The sequence below is a fragment of the Malus domestica genome, chromosome 07 (genome assembly GCF_042453785.1).
Source record: "Malus domestica chromosome 07, GDT2T_hap1".
Taxonomy (NCBI): domain Eukaryota; kingdom Viridiplantae; phylum Streptophyta; class Magnoliopsida; order Rosales; family Rosaceae; genus Malus; species Malus domestica.
The window spans coordinates 22,171,761-22,180,000 of NC_091667.1; the positions used below are offsets into that span (position 1 = coordinate 22,171,761).

General features: G+C 35.4%; 1 pseudogene; it reads right to left on the minus strand.

Annotated features, from left to right (window-relative positions):
• Positions 1-1,230: 1,230 nt before the first annotated feature.
• Positions 1,231-8,240, minus strand: part of LOC103410203 (triacylglycerol lipase SDP1-like) — an 8,250-nt pseudogene continuing 1,240 nt past the window's right edge.

Sequence of the window (8,240 nt, forward strand, 5' to 3'; positions counted from 1 at the left end):
TTATTTATAATAGTCCGATAGGTAAAATCCTTACCCTTTTAGGATTACAACTCTTAATAGGTAATTAACTCTTAATAGGAATATAAGAGATATTGCTAGATTTACTAGGATTTATACAATCACATTCCTAATATAATAGGATTGCAACAAAAAAAAAAAATTTTCACCACTTATATAAAAACACATGATGTACCTCAGCTCATAATGAAAAATTTCTTTGGACCACCACCGCACATGCTACGCACACAGTCTCTATACACACGACACATACTGTATTTTAATGGTATTTTAATGATGATGTTTTTTTGTTTTTGGAAACAATTTTAATGATGATGTTTGACCCTTTGCTATCGACTACTTTTCTCTATGTCTTCCAAACAAAATGATCACAAATGGTTCCAAATAATCTGTGTATTTTTCCAGCTAATCAATGTATAGCTAGAGATTTTCTAGTTCCAACATGTTTTCTGTATCGTTTAGAAAATGAATCTCGTGTCAAGAAGATGAAAAATTTGTATTTGCTTACAAGTAGTTGAATTATTCGTCGATTAGTTTCATGGTGAACCTTAACTTCTTCATGGCATGAATTTCATATCGAAAAGAAAAAGAACCTTGCATTACTTCTTTGGTACATAATAAAATAATCCTAGAAAGCTAAATATGTTAATACATTTTAAGGGCTAGTTTGATATTGTTGTGCTTTTTAAAAAACTGATTATGTTGTGCTGTGAGAATAAATAGCTGTAAAATAAAGTTGTTGAGTGTTTAATAATTTTTTTTTTCCCTAAAAGTTCTTTTAACAAAGATAATAGTGTCTGCGTGTTTGGTAAACTTATATATAAATTGTTGTGAATATGTTAAATGACTAAAACGGATATGGTATTTAATATGATAAAATAATTGTCAAAGACAATGATGTAGGGGCAAAAATTGTAGTTTTGTAAAATATGTGAGAGTATATTTGCCATTTGAAAATGTCATTCAATGGGCATTGATTTTATGCTTCGGAAAAAAAAAAACTTTTTTTTTTAGAGAATCATGATAGACTCTGTTTCTGCTTTTCTATGCTTTTCTTCTGTCATTGGTAACAACTTTTTAAAAAAGTATTTTTTTTTTGTTTTACCAAACACATTTTACTTTCCATATTTTTTAATAAACAATTTTTTTTTAAAGTACCACAATCCCAAACCAACCCTAAGTACGTAATATATTCAAAATTACAAGTGGAATCCCACAATTCAGCAACTTCTAGAACTTCCATAACTTCAAAAGGGGTTTCCCACCCCCATTGGTTTTGGACGTCAAGTTTTTGTGTGTTAAATTGGAGCTCATTAGTCCCATTCTCTCCTAATATGTAAGAAAACAAGTCCACTCTCTCCTCCACTATGATTTATGAAGCAGCAGAACCAGAAAAGAAGTCAGTGCACTTTGTACACATTAAAAAAGGAAGGGCATAGGAAAAGATCAATTGACATATTAATCTCTCAAAGATTAATATGTTAAATTAAGTTTGTTGATCCAAACCTTGGAACTTATAGTGTCGAAGCTTTAATTCATTTGGTTTGAACTAAAGCGTGAACTTCTAGCGTCAATTGCAATGTTCGCAATTAGTAGTGGCACGTCCGCAATCCGCCAATTGCAATGTTCGACTTGGAGCCTACTCTAAAGGCCCAGAAAATTTCAGGGGTAAAAAGAACTGATGTGTTTTCACCTTTGAGTCAAGGCCTACATGTACGCAGAGCTCAAGATCAGTTCTTTTACTAATTACTGCAGAAGCAAATGAGTGCAACGCTAAAATGTAGGCTTGAAGCAACTACAGTGCTCTGATGATTACATTCTTCTTCTTTAGGTAGATCCGTTGGCTGGCAATTGGGTTCCGTTTCACTTATTAAGGCTGTGGAAGTGATATCGGCATCATCATATTCAGATGCAGACCTCGCATCCATGTCCTTTTCCGGACTGTCAAGTTGCACACATTCAGCTACTTCACTCTCGTAATTTTCCAAGTCATGACGACTCCTGCTTGACAATGTTTCTTTCTTCACAACATTAAATACAATCCCATTATGTACCCTTTCAGGCTGCAAGAGATCGCCTTCAGTCACCGTAACCGTTTATTGAAACCACGCTTCCAAACTCCCTCTTATCAATTTTACGCTTTCAGGACTGCTTTCAGGTGTTGTACCTCTAGGGCTTTGATAGTAATGCTTATTGCCTCCCATCTGAAGCGTCATCGAGTTCGGATTAGTCAGCACACTTCTGTTCAATTCAGCATCAATGTCCAAATCTTGGACAAAGTCGATGAGTTTATTTGCTGATGTTGTCCTCATCAAGGGTCCACCAGATCTTGTCCAAGAATTAAAATCAACCCTCTCGGATTCACTGTCACTTCCATCATGTACATTACGGTGGGTTTGAAAGCTTTTACTGTCTCCGGTGAGGTCTTCTTCAAGGGAACCACTTGAATTCTCTCGAGCAATGCAATTCCAAGACGGAATTCTTCTAGATGCACTGACTTTGTAAGTGCTAGCTAGGCCATGAGAAGAAGAAACCGCAGCTCCTTCTGCACTCCTTTTGAGTCTACGCATGTGGTTGAGAATTACGACACACTGATCAAGAGCAAGGTCAATGCCACAGTTTGCTTTTATGGCCGAGGGCTTCTCCCAAGTGCACCTTCTACCTTGGTTGGCTGCCTTTTGAAGCTCAATATATGTTGGATTTTGTATAATTTTATACTGGTAAATATGTCACAAAAACAAAACGCTACTTGGTCTCCACCAAGGGAACAGCTTGGCAATTCCGCCTAATGGAAAACCAAGTTCCAGGATCTGGTTACATCCATGCTTCACCTCCATTTCAGCAAGATGAGCAAGCTACACAGTTAAATAGTAAAATGGAATCATATTTATCTCATCAGAATGTCAACGTGACAAAAAAATCATGTAACAGACAGAGCAAAATCCAAAGAATATACTACAACCGATGCACAAATGATAAGAAATTCTAGCTTAATGTTCCTATACTGTCAATAAGGTGCTTGTTAATTAACCAGGATGATAGACTAATTCAATTGATCAAGAGTGATTTTTGCAAAGCCATTGGATAAGTCCATAAAGATGTGGCCGGAAGCATAGTTCAAAACAAATATTTCTTAAGCCAGTAAATCTAACCACATCTTGGTGACGCATCCAAGTTTTTTGCATCAGCTGTTATCCCAACTGAGGATCACCTATTTTTTTCGGCTTGCTACTGAGGATAGGTTTAGTGCTAGATAATCATACAACGTTTCATCAGCTATAAGAAAATATCACTTTTTTCACTACAACAAAAATGGCCTCTATGCACAATAAATTATATGTGCCCCTTGAGGCCAAAAAGCACCAACAATTGTGCTCATAAACCAATAGCAACAGTGCAGTAACTAAATTTGTATATGTGCCCTCTATGGGCGTCACCATTGCTAAAAGGGCACAATACACTATTTGGTGCTCAAAGAGGCAGGCACAAATAGTGGACTATTTGTGCATGTTTTTGACAACTTTATCAGAAGACATTTTCCAGCCATATTGACACTTATATTATAATTGTGCCAACAAGAATTAAATATAAAAAAAATCAGAATTTAAAAAACTGAAACTGAATTGAGAAAATGCAAAAATTTAAATTTTCATAAAATGAAAACAGACTACAACCATGAAACGGAAAGTAAGCATAAACCATGTTAAGCACCATGTAAGCACATATCAAGAAAAATCCAAAATTTAGAAAGCTACAAAGAGATAGTGTAAGATCTTTAATTTGGGAACTCAACATAACAAAGTCAAATATAATTGAGGAAATAAAGATATGCAGAGATGTACTTACACTGAGAGAGTAGAGTAGTTGGAGACCTGCACTTTACATATTCAAATCTCCTCTTCTTAGAATTAACATGCATTGTACCCTAAAAAATGTTAAAACTACATATTCAGAAATAGAATAAAATAAATTTGGAATTTGGATTACAAAAATAAAAAACGCTTAACCCTTTTTTTCTTTCAAAGTTCTACAAATTTATCATAGACCCTGCTTCCTATAACACCACAAACACGCCAAATAAGTACTTTACTTAAAAATTCAAAATTCAATTCTCATCATTATTTGTTTAACTCATTAAAAATAAAACTCAAATTAAGGAAACAAATGAATAGACCTGATATCAACACCCTTAGCAAGAGTAAGGTAATAGGAATTTCATAAATCACAACAATGAATTGTAGCTGGATTCTTAACAGTTGCTAAATACTAGCTTTCCTACAGTTTACATATAGTTTGCCAAAGCTGAAAGCTAGTTGGAAATTAACAGCATCATATCAAGCAATTTGACGAGAGCATACAAAAGCTAGTTGGAAATAAAATTAACTATAAAGGGAAGATTAGGAGAAAATTTGGAAGAGACTTGAACAAATAAATCATTTGCCACTTCCAGTACCAGAGCAATTTGACAACAACATATCAAAGTACTACCAGTGCCAGTTCATTTGATAGAGATGGAAGAGGAAGCAAGAAGGGGCTGGGAGGGTAATGCAGGACTTATGGGTGTTGCAGAAGCTGCAGAGACAAAGAAAAGGAAGGAGGAAGCAGATCAAGCCCAAAGTTCCGAACGGGATAAAGAAAGTATCATATATGTCTAGTAATCCCATTCGTTTATAGCAGACTTATTTACCGTATTTACTTTGACACAATCAATTAAAATGAAGAGGTTCAGTTCACAGTTAATAAGTAATGCATCAAACTGCACACAGAAGGAAACAAAGAATAAAGCTGGATGTCATGCCGCATTGCCACTAAGAAAACAATGTTATATATTTGAAAGAAAATGGATGAACTGTAAAGTGACTATAACTTACAGAACAATATCCATATGCCGAGGAGCATAATATCCACCGCTTAATCCAAGAAGAACTTTATTCTTATCCTTCTCCCTAGAGCGCCAATAATATAGAAAATTTAGTTAGAGAAGCATAAAACTTTGGTTAAAATTGCAAACAAAGACATGAGCTTTTCATGAAAATCAATATACCCGTTCTAGTTTCCAACAGCAGCTCCCCCTCCAAGCCCAAGTCCTTCCCAAACTAACTGCAAGCATAGAAACTGCCACCAATTTACTCTCATAAGTTGTTTGTTCTGTTAAACTTTATAAGCTCAGGGAAAACCAGAAACATTACGAAGAGAGGAAAAGTTTTATTAAAAAAACCAACAATAGGACGTATCAATGACTTGCTCAAATGATTGAAATTGGTAGTTGTCTACTTAACTAGAGCCATAACTTGTGCTACATCTGCCTCTTCCAGTACTCATCCGTGCTGCCTATATCAACCAAGTAACATAAAAAAAAACAATAAACCCTCAAATGCATAGTAAAAAATACGAAAAACCATGTCACATATAGAAGCTTCAACTGAATAACAGCTTTCCAAAGCCAAATATACCATTGGCTAATACATTAATTAGTACATATACAACTCAATATTTGTTCATTCATAAAAATAGCCAATCACCTTCTAGTCTAAACCTATTCGAAGTGACAGCAGGTCACTTTCCATTCAAAGCAAAAATGGGTTTGTTTGAATCTGAACTAGATCAAGTCCCCTTTTGATTATAACCCAAAAGAGAAAAAAGCTCAGTTCCCTTGTATTTCAAACGAACCCTAACCCTAATCCTAAAATTAATCACAAATTATTTACTAAATTAACCAATACAAGTTCTAAATTGTTGCCATTTTGCCTGGAACAAAGTGGAGAGGAAGGAATCACATTATGCAGGCACTGAACTGAAGGGGAACTGGGGATGAGATGAAAGTTAAGGCCGATTAATTTTTAGATTCTGTGTGAAGGAGAAGGATTTGCAGAGTCTGTGAGAATGTGCGAACAAGATTAAAGACTTGAGTTGAGACCTACCTATTCGCAGTGTGTGTGAAATTTGAAGGGAAGGATTTGCAAATTCTATTTCTGCGTGACTTGAGAATTGAGATGAGAGGTGAGAGAGACAGAGAGAGAGGGAAATAGCAAAATTTGGGGAAAATATAGAGAGAGAGAGCCTAAGGTTGAAGAGAGGCTTGATTCGATTGGGAAAGGGAGAGCCAGAGACAAGAGAGGCGGAGGAATTGTGGAGAGGTTGGGTTTGAATGGGGAAACATAGAGATGCGGAATGAAGGAAATGAGGAGAGAGAGGCGTGAAGATTGAAGAAAGTGTTTTGTTTAAAACATTATTTTAAACAAAGGGCACAAAAAATCTACCTTTACTTTAAATATATTAAATTGTAGGACACAATTACAATTACAGTGTCATTGCAAATTAATAAAAAATTTCCATTGCTAACATTAAAGCCACCAAAGAAGAAAGACACAAATCCATAATTGTGCCAATATATTCTTTTGCTATAGAGTGATTTATTATTTATTAATATTTACTGGACACAATTTTGAACGTTTGTGTCATAAAAAATAATTTTTAATTACTAAGATATATTGTCTATCTGAAGACCCAATGGGACGTACAGTGATTTATTATTTATTAATATTTAATGGACACAATTTCTAATATTTGTGTCAAAAAAAGAATTTATAATTATTAACTCATCCGTATATCTGAAGACCGATTAACTTTTGCGCGAAGACCAATAACCCGAAGGGGACAATTGTTGGTTATGTGTCATGCAGGAAGGACTTTTAATATAGTAAAAAATAAATAAACACTTACGATAATGTCTAAAACCATATCACCAAGTATCAAAACAAACCTGCTAACAATCTAAAAAGCAGTTCAAAAAGATACGAATCTAACAAACATTCATTGCATATGGAAATGATCCATTGTAAATCTAAAACACGCTACTTAATACTACGGTGTAGTGGTATTCTTATTTACTTATAAGGGACAGATTTAAGGTTTGGTTGTCGCCAAAAATGATTTTGAACAACAGTATTGCTAACATATTTTGAGGCTACAACACTGCACAGTAATAAATAGCTCCATACCATTATTTACCACAAATTTATAAATTTAATTTTTTGGTCTGCTAGAGGTCAAGACAAACGAAAAAACAAATAAAGTGTTGCTGACAAACAATTTTTAGCCACAAAAAGTTTTATGTGCCCATCTTTAGTAAAAAAGTTATCATCTGACTCCACTCGGCACAGTTTCCGTGCCCATTACTATTTTGTGTCTGTTTTTTTTTAACATTGGGCACAATAGATGGTGCCCTCTATGAAATGGGAATTGTTTAAGCTTTTTGATGGTCAAACTGACACAAAATTCTCAATTGTGCCCTTTGTTTTGTACCCAAAGCTCATTTTTCTTGTAGTGTTTCCTTCTAACTTCTACAAAGTTGTTAGGTACAGAAAAGAAAAACCAGCATTAAGAAGGCAGATGCATGTTGACAAGCCTAAGACCTTGCATATTCCTAATTACCAAAATAAAATGACAGTGATAGAAGCAAAAAAGTTTAGACAAAATCATAAATTCCAAAAGAATCTGATTGAGGTCTATCAAAGCATACCTTAGCAGCAAAGTTGCCTCCACAAGCTATCACAAATTCCTTTAGCCTTAACAATGGTGCAATGTGAGGATTTGCCTGACTGACAATAAAATGATTAATGTTGAACAGTTCTTTCAGCTGCATTATAGGTAAATCTATCTCCAAGCTACCATCCCTCCACCTACGCACTGGCATCGACCCCTCCTCTGGACCTAAAATAAATGGAGGATGATATGGAACAATCTCTCCACTTCTATCCTTTGCCATTAGTTCCTGAGCCTCAAAAAGGCCAGGAATAGCACGAGAAGCTGTCACTGCACTCCATATGACAACATGAGGTGAAGTCAAGTAATTAAGGCATATAGGTGGCTCATGCTTCCTTGGGGAGCAAACAGTTATCCCAAGAATTCGACCTGTCATGTCATAAGCTTCTTGAAACGTCGGTGGTGGAGCTCTTGAGAGCTCTTCTGAGTCTGAATCACAAACCATTCTCAATTGAGTTGGGACCTCATCTATGTATTCCTTGATGAGTTTGGGAACATGAAGTTTCTCCTTGTGAAGCTCAGGGTTGCACATATTACCGAGATTCTAGCAAGATCTGCTCGCATGCAGAACATGATATCTCTGAGAGAACCCTCTTCACGACGGTGGTGGAGCTCTTGAAGCTTGTTCCTAACTACTTCTTCGTCATAAAGGTCTGATTCGTTCATCTTTGGTGTCT